The sequence below is a fragment of the Bufo bufo genome, chromosome 2, assembly GCF_905171765.1.
Source record: "Bufo bufo chromosome 2, aBufBuf1.1, whole genome shotgun sequence".
NCBI lineage: Eukaryota > Metazoa > Chordata > Amphibia > Anura > Bufonidae > Bufo > Bufo bufo.
In genome coordinates this window covers 109132478-109151526 of record NC_053390.1, presented here as the reverse complement: position 1 = coordinate 109151526, position 19049 = coordinate 109132478, and positions in this window count along the sequence as shown.

Sequence of the window (19049 nt, the reverse complement as noted above, 5' to 3'; positions counted from 1 at the left end):
GCATATTGCTATCTGCTCCAAAACAGATATCAAGATGCATTACAATACAAGAAAGCGCATATAAAATACTAACTAGATGGTACATGACACCTCATAAATTGAGCAAAATGTATGCCCTTACCTCCAATAACTGTTGGAGATGCAATACACAAACGGGAGATTTCCTCCATATATGGTGGTCATGTCCTAAGATAACTAATTTCTGGAATGATATATTCCTTAAGATCAGGAAGATCTTGCATCTATCAGAGGACAGACTTCCATATTTACCAGAAATAGCGTTACTATCTCTTTTACAGACTCCCCTGTCCAAAATAGAAAAAAGCCTGATAAGAATTCTACTAGCTGCAGGTAGATTACTTATTGCTATAAAATGGAAATCAGAGGACATCCCATCAGGACTCCATTGGTCCGCTAAAGTAAATGACATAGCCAGAATGGAGGAGCTTTCATACTGGGAACTCAGGAACCACTCCAAATTTGAGAAAATATGGGGACCTTGGAGGTCAGAGATCTAGATGCTTATACTTACGAATATATACATAGATCAACAATCATCACTTACACCAACTTGCGACAAATAACACTGGAAGGTTTGGCCTGCCTGAATCTGGAGTCCCGCTGAAAAGATATTGGATCTGCAAGAAATATGATCCAGAGCGGTTTATTACAACTGCTGGAGAACTCAAATTTGAATGTCTAGAGGAACTTTTGTTCTGTTCTCTTCTGTTTGTATTATTTGTAATTTTCAATTTGCTCTTTACTCTGGAGCAACTCATCGGTGCAAATTCACCCCCTCCCCTTCTCCCAACCCTTCTCCTCCCTCCCCTCCTTGCCCATACATACACAATTAGAGTAAAAAACCTATTAAACACCTTTCAATTGTCACCACCATATATGCCCCCTATCACCATTCCAGACATGCCACCCATATCATTCCTGAAAGTGTACTATTCGTCTTTTACTAGTTGCGATGCGTTCCACTGTGGAACGCAAACCGGAACTCACTACTCAGCCGCTCCAAGCGCTCTAAGCTGGAGCACAACTCCAAACCACGTCACTTCCTTCTAAGCGCCTGCCTTTCTACCTTCCAGGTTCCGGTGCGTTCCACGCTGGAACGCAAACCGGAACTATTCCAAACTCAGCCGGCCGATATGCGCTTTACTCTGGAACGCATACCGGAAGTGACATCACTTCCTCTCCCCGCTGCTGATGCCCTGCAAACAGGTTTTTGCTGCTCTTTTTAAGTATAAATACATGTGAACTATTGTGATTTACTTATGCTCCTGATGAAGGGGATCCTTGGTGACCCCGAAAAGCGTTGAGCCTACCTTTACCTTCACCCTACCCTGTGCTAATAAAGAGGAAATTTACCAGACGTTCCAGCTGTGACTGCCGTTTATTTCCAAACGATCTTTTAGGCGACCCAGGCGCAGGAGGAAGCAGAGTGGGTGTTATGTGCTTTATCCCACCCTGCCCCTCCTGGGTGAAGTGAGTTTTTTTACTTGAAAATTTTCATTCGAAAATTGCATTTTAGAAAATTCTTTTTCAAAGAGAATACCCTGATTGTAAAATGTATTTTGTTCCCACGGGGGCATTTTTAATGTACCATTTTTAATATACCATCTTTAATATACCATCACTATTAATCCTAAAAATAACCCTGCTGGGTTACACAAGCATCTGGGATTTTTCTATAGTGAATGAGACGACCGCTTGTTTTAGCACTCAACTACCCCCTGTTTGACCATTCTAAAATAAGCAGCTGACTACCTCTGAGGGATTTGGCACCGTATACAGGTTTCTTTTTTCCTTGATTTTGGTTTTTCCTTCATGTACCATGTCCACTTTAGATTAATTCTATCTGGACATTACACCTGTGGCAGCCTTCAACATCCGACATAAAAAAATAAAAAAATAAAAAAAAATAAATAAATAAAAATATATCAATAAACATATATTAAAATAAATAATAATAGTAATTTTTAATAATAAAAATAAATAAATATTCACCCGAAATATATTTTGGACCCTAGATACATCATATCACCACGGTCCGTTCCCATTGGCGCCCTGCCTGGATATCCCAGACTCTCTAGACACCAAGGAGTCTGCGACTAATCCCCTCTTCTTTTTTCCCTATATCTCTGTCTTCAGTGAAAAAGTCAGAGTTACGGTCCGGGTACCCAAACTCGCAAAGTTCGATACGAACCCGAACTTTGCAGTTCGGGTTCGCTCAACCCTACTCATAAGTTTCGTGATCTTGATGGTGGATGTCTGAATACAGACGATAAAATCTACGAGCTGGTGTACATTTGTGCTAAAATTGCATAATTTTTCTTAATAATTAAAAGGGTTGTCTGAGGTATGAAAAAAAAATATATAGCACTGTAAATCTGATGGTCAGCAATATATAACTAAGCTAAGCAAGTTTTTGGCAAAAAAAAAAAAAACTATTTTCTAATTTCCCTGGTTCTCTTCTGGTCCTTTTTTTACCTGCAATAACAACAATCTCTGCCCCTCCCCCTGCTCTGCAAAGTATCACGGTCGGCGTGGCTATCACATACGTGACACAGAGGGAGGGAACGAGGAAGGCCCTGCCCAAGTGAGAGGGAAGATGGTGATCCCTGACTCACCTGGCGGCTGGCACCTGGCTGCCCTGACGTCCCTAGACGGGTTCCTCACCCGTACGCCGATCACGTGCCTAAAGCCCTGGCTTTCCCTGAGCTGAGCCCTAGGTAGTGAACAGGGCGATGGGAACACTAGTCCGCACCACTAACTCTAAGGGAAAACACCAAGGGGAGGACAGACAACACAGACTCAACATATATTCCCAGGTGGGCGACAACAGGAGACAACAATAAGCCAAACAGGGATCCGGAGGGTAGCACACAGGAACAACAACCAGGATTAACCACTCCAGTGGGTCAGTATAGATGTCCAGGCAGGAAGCTCTATAACTGGCAACTAGAGAAGTGTGAGGGGAGAATATAAGGAGGTAGGGAGTGGCAGACACGAAACAGCTGAGGAGGAGAAGCTACGGATCCCTGAGAGAGACAAAAAGGATAGCAAGGCAAACACAGAAAACAATAACTAAGAAACACCATGACTTCCCGACTTCCTGACCCCGGGTATAACGGAGTCAGACGTGGCTCTTGATACCCTCGTGACAGTACCCCCCCTTTCACGAGGGGCCTCAGGACCAGGTCTCTCCGGATGAGAGGCATGGAAAGTCTGAATTAACCTGTTGGCGTTTACCTCTGACGCTGGAACCCACATTCTTTCGTCGGGACCGTAACCCCTCCAATGCACAAGATACTGAAGAGAGCGGCGGACCCGACGAGAATCAACAATTCTGGCTATTTGAAACTCCAGATTACCATCCACAATAACAGGAGGAGGTGGCAGCGGCGATGGTTCTAGAGGTGGAACATACTTCTTGAGTAACGATTTATGGAAGACGTTATGGATCTTAAAAGTCTGAGGTAGCTCCAGGCGAAAAGCCACAGGGTTAATGACGGCTACTATTTTATAGGGACCAATGAACCTAGGACCCAGTTTCCAAGAAGGAACCTTCAACTTAATATTCCTAGTAGACAACCACACATAGTCATTCACTCCTAGGTCCGGACCTGGCGACCGTTTCTTATCGGCCATGCATTTATATTTACCACTCATCTTTTTCAAGTTAACTTGCACCTTCTGCCATACCGATGAAAGAGATGAAGAAAACCTTTCCTCTTCGGGAACCCCAGAAGACCCCCCCTCTTTGAAAGTACAAAATTGGGGATGAAAACCGTATGCACCAAGGAATGGTGACTTGCCAGTGGACTCCTGATAATGATTATTTATGGCAAACTCAGCTAACGGTAAGTATGATGACCACAACTCTTGGTTTTCAGACACAAAACACCTTAAATATGTTTCTAGGTTTTGGTTGGTACGCTCAGTCTGTCCATTCGACTGAGGATGGAAAGCTGAGGAAAAGGACAAGTGAACCCCCAAACGGGAACAAAAAGCTTTCCAAAACTTAGAAATAAACTGGGTTCCCCGATCCGAAACCACATCGGAAGGGACCCCGTGAAGCTTCACGATTTCACTGATAAACACCTGAGCGAGAGTTTTTGCATTAGGAAGTGCGGGTAGCGCAATAAAGTGTACCATTTTGCTAAACCTGTCTACTACTACCAAGATATCTGTTTTACCCGCCGACAACGGTAAGTCAGTGATGAAATCCATAGACAGATGTGTCCATGGCCTATTGGGAATGAAAAGTGGCAATAAAGACCCTGCTGGACGTGTATGAGAGACTTTCGCGCGCGCACAAGTAGAACAAGTAGACACGAAATCCATTACATCCTGACGCAACCTTGGCCACCAAAAACGACAAGATAAAAGCTCCAAGATTGCTTTACTACCCGGGTGTCCAGCAAGTGCCGAATTATGATGTTCTTTTAATAATTCAAGACGCAGGTTTAACGGTACAAACAATTTCTCTGAGGGGCAAGAGGCCGGGGCGTCCCCCTGAGCCTCTAACACCTTTCCCTCTAGAACAGAGTGTACAGCAGAGACAACCACTCCTCTTTGTAAAATAGGTACCGGATCACAAACCTTACCCCCTCCAGGGAAACTACGAGATAATGCGTCTGCCTTGGTATTTTTTGCCCCAGGACGATAGGTGATTACAAAGTTAAATCTGGTAAAGAATAGCGACCACCTAGCTTGTCTAGGGGTGAGACGTTTAGCCGATTCTAGGTACAGAAGGTTCTTGTGATCCGTAATCACCGTGACGGGGTGGATTGCTCCCTCTAAGAAGTGACGCCACTCTTCAAGCGCCAGTTTAATCGCCAACAGTTCCCTATTTCCAATATCATAATTCTTCTCTGCAGAAGATAATTTTTTGGAAAAGAAAGCGCAAGGACGCCATTTGCCAGGAGACGGACCCTGAGACAATACAGCTCCCACTCCCACCTCTGACGCATCTACCTCGACAATAAAAGGCTGGGAGACATCAGGTTGAATTAGAACAGGTGCCGAGGTAAACCTCTCCTTTAGAGAGGAAAATGCATCTTTAGCGGCGTCAGACCATTTGGAAAAATCCGTCCCCTTCCTAGTCATGTCGGTAAGGGGTTTAACGATCACTGAATAATTTTTAATGAACTTTCTATAGAAATTAGCGAAACCCAAAAACCGTTGTAGGGCTTTAAGGTTCTCAGGAAGATCCCAATCTAAAATTGCCTGGACCTTCCCAGGATCCATGCGGAAACCTGAAGCAGATAATAGATATCCCAGGAACTGTAATTCCTGAACAGCGAAGACACATTTTTCAATTTTCGCATATAATTTATTCGTCCGTAGGACCTGCAGTACTTGCCTGACATGCACCTCAGGTGTTTTCAGATCAGCCGAATAAATTAAGATATCATCTAGGTATATGACTACAAACCTGCCGATGAGATGACTAAAAATATCATTAACGAAATGTTGGAAGACAGCGGGGGCATTGGTCAGACCGAAAGGCATAACAAGATTTTCATAATGCCCCTCAGGGGTGTTAAAAGCTGTCTTCCACTCATCCCCTTCCCTGATACGAATCAGATTGTAGGCCCCCCTAAGATCAAGTTTGGAGAACCACTTAGCACCCGCAATCTGATTAAAAAGGTCAGGAATGAGAGGAAGAGGGTATGGGTCACGGATGGTTATCTGGTTTAACTCACGGAAATCTAAGCAAGGACGCAGGCCCCCATCTTTCTTTTTAACAAAGAAAAACCCTGCAGCCACGGGTGAAGAAGAGGGTCTGATGTGTCCCTTAGCCAGACTCTCGGAGATATAATCTTTCATGGCTTGTGTCTCGGGACCCGAAAGATTATACAACCTGGACTTGGGTAATTTTGCCCCGGGAATCAGGTTAACCGGGCAATCATAAGGACGATGAGGTGGTAGTTTCTGACAACCCTTTTCAGAAAAAACGTCCTCAAAGTCCGAAATAAATGTAGGTAGGGAAGCTATGGAGGCGATTAAGCAATTGTTATTTAAGCAATTCTCTCTGCAATGCTCACTCCACTCCAATATCTCCCTGGCCTGCCAATCCACCACTGGATTGTGCGCTACCAACCAGGGAAGACCTAATACCACCGGAGAGGGAAGGCCCTCCAGAACGTAACATGAAAGACACTCATTATGGTGGTCCCCTACCCGAAGGTGTAAATTACGAACAATGTGGGTGAGGTTTCTCTGAGACAGAGGAGCAGAATCTATAGCGAATACGGGAATAGGTCTCTGCAGCGTACAGAGAGACAAACCCATAGTGCGGGCAAAATGGGCATCAATCAAGTTTACCCCTGCTCCACTGTCTAGAAAAACAGAAATAGACTCCGTCTTAACACCAAAAACAATGACCGCTGGTAACACAAATTGAGATGTTCATATGGAGGAAACGTATACCCCCCGGCTGACATCCTCCGCACAGCCCGGGGTTAGTAGTTTTCCGACGGTCTTTTGTTTTTGAGAAAGGAGGGACAGACATTAATGAAATGACCCCTCCCCCCACAGAAAAAACAAGCCCCCCCCCTACGGCGAATCTCGGGAGGACGGACCTGACGAGAAGTTCCGCCTAGCTGCATAGGCTCATCTAAGTCAGAACAGGCTGACTGTTGCTTGGGAGAGGTAACCAATTGCTCCGGAATTTTCGATCTCTCCCTAAGACGTCTATCTATTCTGATAGAGAGGGACATAACAGCATCAAGGGAAAGGGGGGTCTCATACAGCGCCAGTGCATCCTTAACCCTTTCAGATAACCCAGAGCAGAACTGACTCCTGAGAGCCGGGTCGTTCCACTGAGTATCCGTAGCCCACCTACGGAACTCTGAGCAATATTCCTCTGCTGACCGATCTCCCTGTAGGAGTCTCCGTAACTTCGACTCAGCCAGGGCGACTCGGTCAGGGTCATCATATATGAGACCCAAAGCCCCAAAAAATCCCTCCACTGACCGAAGAGATTGAGAACCAGGGGGTAACGAGAACGCCCAGGATTGCGGATCCCCCTGAAGCAGGGAAATGACAATCCCAACCCGCTGTTCTTCATGACCTGAGGAGTAAGGGCGCAACTTAAAATATAATTTGCAGGCCTCACGGAACGTCGCAAATTTGTCCCTTCCCCCAGAAAATCTGTCGGGAAGAGCAACCTTGGGTTCAGTGACAACCTGGTTACCCATAGCAACCGCTGGGGGTGCGGTCTGCTGCATTTGCTGCTGTTGTTGGAGAACAGACGCCTTCAATCCTGCCACCTCCCAAGACAGGCTTTGAAGCTGTTCTGCCAAGGCATCAATAGGATCCATATTGGATTCTAAGTAGAGAGAGAAAAAAAAACAACAAACAAAAAATTAAAAATAATTTTTTTTTTTTCTCAAAAAGTAAGGGCCAGTTATAATATCACGGTCGGCGTGGCTATCACATACGTGACACAGAGGGAGGGAACGAGGAAGGCCCTGCCCAAGTGAGAGGGAAGATGGTGACCCCTGACTCACCTGGTGGCTGGCACCTGGCTGCCCTGACGTCCCTAGACGGGTTCCTCACCCGTACGCCGATCACGTGCCTAAAGCCCTGGCTTTCCCTGAGCTGAGTCCTAGGTAGTGAACAGGGCGATGGGAACACTAGTCCGCACCACTAACTCTAAGGGAAAACACCAAGGGGAGGACAGACAACACAGACTCAACATATATTCCCAGGTGGGCGACAACAGGAGACAACAATAAGCCAAACAGGGATCCGGAGGGTAGCACACAGGAACAACAACCAGGATTAACCACTCCAGTGGGTCAGTATAGATGTCCAGGCAGGAAGCTCTATAACTGGCAACTAGAGAAGTGTGAGGGGAGAATATAAGGAGGTAGGGAGTGGCAGACACGAAACAGCTGAGGAGGAGAAGCTACGGATCCCTGAGAGAGACAAAAAGGATAGCAAGGCAAACACAGAAAACAATAACTAAGAAACACCATGATCTTTAGATATAGAGCGCGCAGCCACCCGCTGCGACTTCCTGACCCCGGGTATAACGGAGTCAGACGTGGCTCTTGATACCCTCGTGACACAAAGGGAGTGAATACAAGTGCTACCCTGAGTGACATGGCTGCCTGCTGGGAGACTCAGCAGTATGTTGTATGTGTAAGACTACAAGTCCCAGCTGTATAATGACACTGCTGATGCACACAGGATCTTTCCCCTACCTGTTCTTGTGCAATGCTCTGCAGAACTCCTGTAGTCTGTCAGCTTCTGTGCCCAGCATTTGTCTCCTCACTGCCTGCAGATACTCAGTAAAGCCTTCAGCCCTGAGTCTGTGCAGCTGAAGGGGTTAAGAAGGGAGAGATCAGATGGCAGTGAAGGGGGGAGCAGCCAGCACAGTGACGTCTGGTGTACAGACTCATATCTGATCTCTCAGGCTTGTGCACGAAACATCATCAGAGCAGGGAGAGAAGCTGACATTACAAGTCATGTGACCCTCAGTGAAATCTGAGAAAGGAGCAACTGGAGATAAAGTAGGTGAATTGTAACGCTGTTACATTTGCCTAGTTAGAAACATACAAAGAACAAAAAAATAACTCGGACAACCCCTTTAATACATTTGTTGGATTCTTGCTAAACTCATCATCTTAACTTAAAGAGGACCTTTCACTAGAATAAAACATCTAAACTAACTATACAGACATGGAGAGCGGCGCCCAGGGATCTCCCTGAACTTACTATTATACCTGGGCGCCACCCCTGGGTGGAGCCTAACTATGAAGATACCGGAGCCTATACCGGGCGAACGGAGGTATAATAGTAAGTGAAAGGTCCTCTAACTATCCTTACCAAATTTCAAGAGTGGTAAGAAGTCAAAGTTGCACATTTTTTAAAATGTACCAAATTTGTGACTTCTTAAATCCATAAAACTATGCACAGATATTGATAAAGTTCCCCTATAGAGCTAAAAATGCAAAGCTTCATGCAAACAACGTAAATTATGAAACTCTTTTGACTGTCTCTTGTCGCCACTAGGGGGAGCTTAGTACATATACAGTACAGACCAAAAGTTTGGACACACCTTCTCATTCAAAGAGTTTTATTTATTTTCATGACTATGAAGGCATCAAAACTATGAATTAACACATGTGGAATTATATACATAACAAACAAGTGTGAAACAACTGAAAATATGTCATATTCTAGGTTCTTCAAAGTAGCCACCTTTTGCTTTGATTACTGCTTTGCACACTCTTGGCATTCTCTTGATGAGCTTCAAGAGGTAGTCCCCTGAAATGGTCTTCCAACAGTCTTGAAGGAGTTCCCAGAGATGCTTAGCACTTGTTGGCCCTTTTGCCTTCACTCTGCGGTCCAGCTCACCCCAAACCATCTCGATTGGGTTCAGATCCGGTGACTGTGGAGGCCAGGTCATCTGGCGCAGCACCCCATCACTCTCCTTCATGGTCGAATAGCCCTTACTTTCAAAGTTTTCCCAATTTTTCGGCTGACTGACTGACCTTCATTTCTTAAAGTAATGATGGCCACTAGTTTTTCTTTACTTAGCTGCTTTTTTCTTGCCATAATACAAATTCTAACAGTCTATTCAGTAGGACTATCAGCTGTGTATCCACCTGACTTCTCCTCAACGCAACTGATGGTCCCAACCCCATTTATAAGGCAAGAAATCCCACTTATTAAACCTGACAGGGCACACCTGTGAAGTGAAAACCATTTCAGGGGACTTCCTCTTGAAGCTCATCAAGAGAATGCGAAGAGTGTGCAAAGCAGTAATCAAAGCAAAAGGTGGCTACTTTGAAGAACCTAGAATAAGACATATTTTCAGTTGTTTCACACTTGTTTGTTATGTATATAATTCCACATGTGTGGATGCCATAGTTTTGATGCCTTCAGTGTGAATCTACAATTTTCATAGTCATGAAAATAAAGAAAACTCTTTGAATGAGAAGGTGTGTCCAAACTTTTGGTCTGTACTGTATATTTATACAGCTATTATAATTCTCTATGGACTAAATTTCCTGTAGTAATGTCCACCCAACACACGTCCTATGTCAGTGATGGCTAACCTCCGGCACTCCAGCTGTGGTGAAACCAGGGGCGTAACTATAGGGAGTACAGAGGTAGCAGTCGCTACCGGGCCCAGGAGCCTGAGGGGGCCCAAAGACCCTTGTGCTGCATAAGAAGACACTGGTATTATAGAAAGTGCACGCTGGGAGGGCTCTATCATAGATTTTGCACTGGGGCCCAGAATGTTCAAGTTATTCCTCTGGCTGTAGAGAAGGGCTTAGGTTATGAATTTGGCATGGGGAGTGCTATTTCAATTTTAGCCTCAGGCAGCCCAAGGCTATGTGCTCCCCTGCCCCTGGCCAAAAAGCACTGAAGTAAGGGGGCCCAAGATGAACTCTTGCACCAGGGCCCATGAGCCTTTAGCCATGCCCCTGGATGAAACTACAACTCCCAGCATGCTCCATTCATTTCTGTGGTGTTCTGAGAGCAGCCAAGCAAGTGTGTATCTTGGGAGTTGTGGTTTTACCACAGCTGGAGTGTCGGATGTTATTCATCACAGTCCTATGTAATTTTCCTAAAGGGGAATTTGTCCGGGCACAAAGGATGTGCAGTGAAGAATGTAGATATGAACTAGAATGTAATATAATCACACGGAGATTGCTACAGAGAGGCTATGAAAATTACACAATCACCACAGCAAAAAAAAAAACGACAGATGAAAAAACACTACACCAGTATCTATACACTTCAAATAGAACAAAAAACAAACAAGGAACAATTCAGGGCAGTCACGTTCAGTACGAGGTACAGTTCTCAGTATGATAACATTATAAAAATCATCAAAGAATATCTCCCCATCTTAAATAACGAAAGTGGAAAAACCGGATTGGAATATGAACTGGGAGCACAAGGTCAGAAATAGGGAATGCTACTGGATCTGGAGGCTCAACACCAGATCTCCAGAGGTTATGGACCTGCATACAGTCCTCATGTATTTCTAATAAAATCTCAGAATCTTTTAAGTTGTCTCTATATATGTAATTTCTCCTACCTACCAGCCATGTATTGAAATAATAATGTTTCCACTTATCTTGTTGTCATGTGCCAATTGCCAAGGGAGATCACATCCATCATTTTTTCATCTTAGCATGCTAACACTACCCTTCCCCCGTGGGAGGAGATACCGCATGACATTTATATATGTAATTGACCATTGAGAAACATATGGGGTCATTTATCAAACTGGTGTAAAGTAGAACTGGCTTAGTGTCCCATAGTAACCAATCAGATTCCACACTTAATTTTTCACAGCTCCTTTGGAAAATGAAAGGTGGAATCTGATTGGTTGCTATGGGCCACTAAGTCAGTTCTACTTTACATTAGTTTGATAAATGACTAGAGTTGAACGAACCCGAACTGTAAAGTTCGGGTTCGTACCGAACTTTAGGCTGGGTTCACACTTGAGCGTTTTACAGCGCGTTTTTCAGCGCTGTAAAACGCTCAACACATGAAAACCAATGCTTTCCTATGGCCCTGGTTCTCACTTGAGCGTTTTACAGCGCTGAAAAACGCGCTGTAAAACGCCCTACGCTCAAACAAGTACTTGAGCTTCTTTGGGGCGTTTTGACGCGCGTTTGTGGCCATAGGACATTGCAGTCAATCACACAAACGCGCGTCAAACGCGCGTTTACTATTGCAAAAAACGCTCGTCAAAAACGCGCGTCAAAAACGCGCGTTAAACGCGCATATCAAAGACGCTCAGGTCTGAACCCAGCCTTAGGCTCAATTCACACCTGAGCGTTCTGAAAGGAGCGCTCTGTATGCGCGATTGTACGGACGTTTACAAGCGCGCATACAGAGACAAGCGTGCACACAGTGTCGCGCGTTCCCGAAAGTCTATAGTACGGGAACGCGCGACAAGCGCCCAAAAAAACGCTACAGAACTTGTGTGAGCGTCGGGCGTTTTACAGCGCGATCGTACGCGCTGTAAAACGCCCAGGTGAGAACCATTCCCATAGGGAAGCATTGGTTTCTCCTTGTTGAGCGTTTTACAGCGCGTAGGAACGCGCTGTAAAACGCTCAGGTGTGAATTGAGCCTTAGGGTTTTCGGCACCCGGACCCGAACCTTTACGTAAAAGTTCGGGTTCGGTGTTCGGCGCTTTTTATGGCGCTTTTTAAAAAGGCTGCAAAGCAGCCAATCAACAAGCGTCATACTACTTGCCCCAAAAGGCCATCACAACCATGCCTACTATTGGCATGGCTGTGATTGGCCAACTGCAGCATGTGACCCAGCCTCTATTTAAGCTGGAGTCACGTAGCGCCGCCCGTCACTCTGCTCGGATTAGTGTAGGGAGAGGTTGCAGCTGCTGTGAGGGAGAGATCAGGGAGAAATCTTTTGAAGAAGAACTAAGTGCACAATTTTTTTAAGCCTGCCCTGAGCCAACTACTGAAAATGAACTTTTTTTCCTTCAGTTAGTCAATATCAATACATAATGGCAGCCATTTTATGCAACGATAGTGCACCAGCACAGGATATCTGCATGTCTGCAAGTCCAGAAATACTGCTTTGAGACACTGGGGTTAAGAAAAAAACTTTTTTTCATATAGTGCACATCTAGGATTATCGCTGCATAAGTGACTGTGAAATTTAGGCCAGAAATACGGCTTTCTCATACTGGGGCATACTGGGGCGAAAAAAAAACATCTCTTTCATATAGTGCACATCTAGGATTATAGGTGCATAAGTGAGTGTCACATTTAGGCCACAAATACGGCTTTTTGCTTACTGGGGTTAAAAAAAACCTCTGATATAGTGCACATCTGGGTTTAGACGTGCATAAGTGAGTGTCACATTTAGGCCACAAATACGGCTTTTTGCTTACTGGGGTTAAAAAACCCTCTGATATACTGCACATCTGGGATTAGACGTGCATAAGTGAGTGTCACATTTAGGCCACAAATACAGCTTTTTGCTTACTGGGGTTAAAAAACCCTCTGATATACTGCACATCTGGGATTAGACGTGCATAAGTTACTGTGAAATTTAGGCCACAAATACCGCTGTCCTATAGAGTTAAAAAAAAAATATTTGAGTGCAATACCCTACATCAGGGTTTTTATTGGCGGTTAATTATTTTTAACAGATTTAACCACTTTTTACTTTGCTTGGTGAATGCTAACTATGAGGCAAACATCTAATAATGGACGCGGTCATGGTCATGGTCGTGGAGAGGATGTGGCCGTTCTGCCACAGCTACCACGTCCTACTGAACCTACAACCTCAGGTCCCAGTAGCCGCCAGAATCTACAGCGATATTTGGTCAGGCCTAATGCCGTTCTAAGGATGGTAAGGCCTGAGCAAGTACAGGCGCTAGTCAATTGGGTGGCCGACAGTGGATCCAGCACGTTCACATTATCTCCCACCCAGTCTTTTGCAGAAAGCGCACAGGTGGCGCTTGAAACCCATGCCCATCAGTCTGTCACATCACCCCCGTGCATATCGGGGAACCTGTCTGAGCCTCAAGTCATGCAGCAGTCTCTTATGCTGTTTGAAGACTCTGCTGGCAGGGTTTCCCAAGGGCATCCACCTAGCCCTTCCCCAGGGGTGGAAGACATAGAATGCACTGACTTACAACCACTTATGTTTCCTGATGAGGACATGGTAATACCACCTCAGCACGTCTCTGATGATGACGAAACACAGGTGCCAACTGCTGCATCTTTCTGCAGTGTGCAGACCAAAAAGGAGGTCAGGGAGGAAAACTGGGTGGAAGACGATGCAGGGGACGATGAGATCCTAGACCCCACATGGAATGAAGGAGGAAGAGGCAGTGGTGAGACCGAGCCAACAGCGTAGCAAAAGAGGGAGCAGGGTGCAAAAGCAGAGCAGCCGTCGCCAAAACAGTTCGCCTGCTACTGGCCACCGTCACCAGGGGACCGAGCACACCAAAGGCAGCTTCAAGGAGTTCCCTGGCATGGCACTTCTTCACAGAATGTGCTGACGACAAGACCCGAGTGGTTTGCACGCTGTGCCATCAGAGCCTGAAGCGAGGCATTAACGTTCTGAACCTTAGCACAACCTGCATGACCAGGCATCTAGATGCGAGACACGGGCTGCAGTGGAGTAAGCACCTTCAAAACCAAGAAAGGGCTCACGCCCCTCCTGCTCCCTCTTCTGCTGCTGCCTCTGCCTCTTCCTCCGCCTCTGGAGGAACGTTGGCACCTGCCGCCCAGCAAACAGAGGATGTGCCACCAACAACACCACCTCCGTCACTAAGCATCTCCACCATGTCACGCGTTCAGCTCTTCATCTCACAAACCTTTGAGAGAAAGCGTAAATTCCCACCTAGCCACCCTCGATCCCTGGCCCTGAATGCCAGTATTTCTAAACTACTGGCCTTTGAAATGCTGTCATTCAGGCTTGTGGAGACGGACAGCTTCAAACAGCTCATGTCGCTTGCTGTCCCACAGTACGTCGTTCCCAGCCGCCACTACTTCTCCAGGAGAGCCGTGCACTGCGCAACGCCATCTGTGGCAAGGTCCACCTAACCACAGATACGTGGACCAGTAAGCATGGCCAGGGACTCTATATCTCCTGTTGTGGAAATTTTATTATGCGGACATTTTACTTTAGGATGTGGGTGTGTTTTTATAGATTGTCATCTGTCTCTTATGTCTGATTTAGCCAAGGAGCACTCTAGCAGAGGGTACTTTGGCTGAATCGGGACTAGTGGTAAAACCGTCAGTATGAAAACCTTCTCGTGGACTTGGAGACATATCTGCTTTTAAGACATGCATATCTGCCTTGTCGGTATACTAGTACCGTATACTGACAATAGCTGTAGCAATGTCTCGCAGATAATTTCAAGCCTATAGGAACCAGTAGAATGATCTTTATTAGATACTGATCACCTTTGAGCAGTATTGAATGAGGTCCATGCTGACAGTGATGGGGGGTGGGCGGCCACCTGGCTGATCAGACAATTGACATGACTCATCCTTCCTTATACAGGGATGGGGCGTGTGCATTGTCTGCCCGGCCACATTGATTGCCCCGCCCTGTCCTTTGAAATCACTTCCTGCATGTTATCACTTCCTGTCTGTATCCTTGCCTTGGGCCAGCCCCTTTTACACCTTTTGTTAGTAAATAAAGGTGAGCAGACTGAGCAGGGCGGAAAGTTTGTCCGTAAATTCCCCACTAGACTCCAAAGCCATGGTTCCCTCCAGAAAGCAGAACTGTGGCTGCACGAATCCATCGATCTCCAGCAACAGGGCATTCAAAAGTCCCAGACAGTGCGAACTAACACTGTCATGTACTCCCGTCCCGCTAAGACTTCAGAGTCCAAGAGAAGTGCTTTTCTCTTTCTCATTCTCTATTTCTCTCTCATCCCTCCGTCATCTCTCCATCTAACCTTGAGACGATGCACCATGTTTAATCCAGCTTCTCTGGTTTTAAGGACGATGAGAAGGGGGGAAAGTGGTGCAGAAAACAACGATCTGCAAACTTTCTAACCTCTCAAATGTCAATCCTTTTCTTTGCTGGTACTTGGGTCCGATTTTTGCAAAGAAGGTAAAAATCACGGCCGATCCATGGCCTGAATGTTCCGCTGTAACCCTTTTATTCCATCAGGTATGCCCCCAGGCAGCCCCACGGGTTATCACCCGATGTCCACCACCGGGTTCGGGAGTTTCTCCCGGACCCAGACTCAATAACCAGTGTTCATTCTAGTCAACCAGGTGATTGGGTCGTGCTAAAGAAACATCCGAGGACGGGACTAGAGCCGAGATATCTTGGGCCATTCCAGGTGCTGCTGATGACGCCAACCTCTCTGAAGTTCAAGGGACGAGACAACTGGATCCACACCGGTCACTGCAAGAAGCTGCTCAACTAAGTCAAAGAATGCAGAGTATTACTTTTGTTTATTTGTTACAAGGAGGCATTTGTTGATAACGATACATTCCTAGAGGGTAATATTAATATTAGCTCTGGCTCCTGCTCCTCGCTTGTTAATCCTGTATTGGTGTCCGGGCAGCTAGGCGACCCGTAGATGTGGGATCCTTCAGTTGTGAGGAAGGTTATGCCTGGCTAGCAGACACCATTGACAAGGGTCAGGCCCATACTGACAGGAGCAGGGCAGAGGCGGAGCTATGACTAGTGAGGGTTAGAATCCTTTGTAAAGCTTTGGGAGGTCTTGGGGCTCACTGGTTTTCCATTGAATCCGGGCAAAAGGAAATGGGACATGTACTTATGTTTTTTGTTTCCATTCCTTCTATATGCCGGAGTGAGATGTTCCTAATGTCTAATCGACTGAGTTACCGAAGACCGAACAGACAAGACGCCCTGAAGACCAAACCATGGACCAGATGCAGAGGATCCCAAACCAGCCGGCGACCAACGCGAAACGCCACCTCCTAAGTCACCTCCCGAAGAAAAGAAGCTACGTGTCAAGATTGACTTTCTGTTTTCCATCATCTGTTATTCAGGACTTTTCGTAGTGGTTTATTCAGCAAGGTGGGGTAATGGACCCAGACTGTTTTTTTCAAAGAAGAAGATCGAGATCCGTCGAGGGACATTGGGGAGCATATGACAAAGAGGAGGGACTGTTGTGGAAATTTTATTATGCGGACATTTTACTTTAGGATGTGGGTGTGTTTTTATAGATTGTCATCTGTCTCCCTATGTCTGATTTAGCCAAGGAGCGCTCTAGCAGAGGGTACTTTGGCTGAATCGGGACTAGTGGTAAAACCGTCAGTATGAAAACCTTCTTGTGGGCTTGGAGACATATCTGCTTTTAAGACATGCATATCTGCCTTGTCGGTATACTAGTACCGTATACTGACAATAGCCGTAGCAATGTCTCGCAGATAATTTCAAGCCTATAGGAACCAGTAGAATGATCTTTATTAGATACTGATCACCTTTGAGCAGTATTGAATGAGGTCCATGCTGACAGTGATGGGGGGTGGGCGGCCACCTGGCTGATCAGACAATTGACATGACTCATCCTTCCTTATACAGGGATGGGGCGTGTGCATTGTCTGCCCGGCCAGATTGATTGCCCCGCCCTGTCCTTTGAAATCACTTCCTGCATATTATCACTTCCTGTCTGTATCCTTGATTTGGGCCAGCCCCTTTTACACCTTTTGTTAGTAAATAAAGGTGAGCAGACTGAGCAGGGCGGAAGGAGTTGCTCAGAATTTCCAATCAAGATGGGAGCACCTGGGTTTGTCTCTGACTGGGGCTGAGAGAAGGGATTCACCTTTTTCCTTACACAAACTTTGATGCGAGCGGATTACAACTATTAATATTTACCACAACAGATGGCGAGCCAGGTTTTGCTCTTGTTTCGGCGGTAGGGAACAGGAAATATAGAAACTGTTTTTATTGCTGGATTTTGTACACACTATCTTGATTTCCTCTGTGTGATGACCATGTGCTTGTCGGCCATCTTTACCATGTGCTTGTCGGCCATCTTTACCATGTGCTTGTCGGCCATCTTTACCATGTGCTTGTCGGCCATCTTAGTTAAGTTACTATGGAAAGCGAGCTGAAATGTTAGTTTTGTCGAATAGTTATCTTGTCTTTTTGTAACCTTTCTATGTACAGTTTGATTTTGTTTTGATAAGTTTTATGCTGGATATCAGTGGAGTGTTCGGTTATGGTATAGCTCAGTGATCAGTCTGATACAGGAATCATTGTGTGAGCATTAGTGGCAGTTTAGTGGTGAAATCGTCCTATAGTTGATGATTCTGCTTAATGTTTGTATATCTGTGGCTGTTACACTGAATTGTAGACTTGTTTGGCATAATTATTACAGGTACTACAGTGTAGAAAGGTTCTGTGCCAAAAGTATTGGGACAACTCCTAGAAATTGGTACTAGTGTTTTATTTTTTGTAGCAACCATTGTGGTGTTTGTTTTTGTGCAATGGAAAGTATTTTTAAAGAAGTAGCAAAGTTGAAGGACACGGCGGCCATTCTTCAGGCTATGCAGGGATCTACTGATCCATGGCTGCAGGCTCAGAATTATGTAGCAAACCTGATCGGTACCAAAAAATGGCGCAAAAGAAAAGGCAAGTATGCTCTGATTTTTGCTGCTGGGTGGATAGCGGATAAATATCAGGAGTCTTGTAGGCTGAAGCTGAGTTTGGAAGGAGAAGTGGAAGATTTAAAAGTGGAAATTGTTAAATTGAGAACTTTTGTCCATCAGGCAGCTGAAGCTAGCGCTAATTATGAATGTACTGTGATGTGTAATACTGAGCTGCGCAAGGAAAATGAATGTTTATCTGAAAGCCTGACGCATGCACAGGATGCTGTAAGGGAATTGCCAGAGTTATTGAAACAACCGTTGGAGAGTAATGTGTCTGGGATTAGAGGCAATGTATGCACTGTAAGCATGGAGAAGTCTGAGGACTGTGGTTTAGATAGTGGAACCGACTCAGGGATGGAGATGGACAATGTGTCTGACCCTGGAGTTGGAAGCATTAACACAAGGCCAGAAGATTCCTCAGATGAATCCGTGGTAAGTGGACTCAATACAGATAGTAGTGTGGGATCTAGTCATGCTAGGATGGTTAATATTGTGCGCCAAATCAAATCGCCATGTGCCCAGACTAGGTATTATGCAGGGAGGCGAGCTATCCTTTGTTTTGCATGCAGGGAATACGGGCACATTGCTCGATATTGTAACGTTGCTAATGGCAACAGACACAGGCATGTTAAGTACCCCAGAACCACACCTAGAAGTGAAGTGGTTTATTCAGCAAGGTGGGGTAATGGTCCCAGACATGCTTCTTTGCAAAGGCAGAGAACCCAGGAACAGCCAAGGTCTTTGAAAAACCGGTTTTGGGACCTTGAAATGTAAAATCCTGCTTCTCTGGTAGGAATCTGAAGCTGTTTGGGGCTGGGCAAATTAACATTTCAATGACTGGGTGGGTAGAAATTCTCCTGTACGGTTTCAGGGGAACCCTCCAGGACATTGATTTGTTAATGCAGTCCTATACAATTGCACGTGTTCCTAAGGTT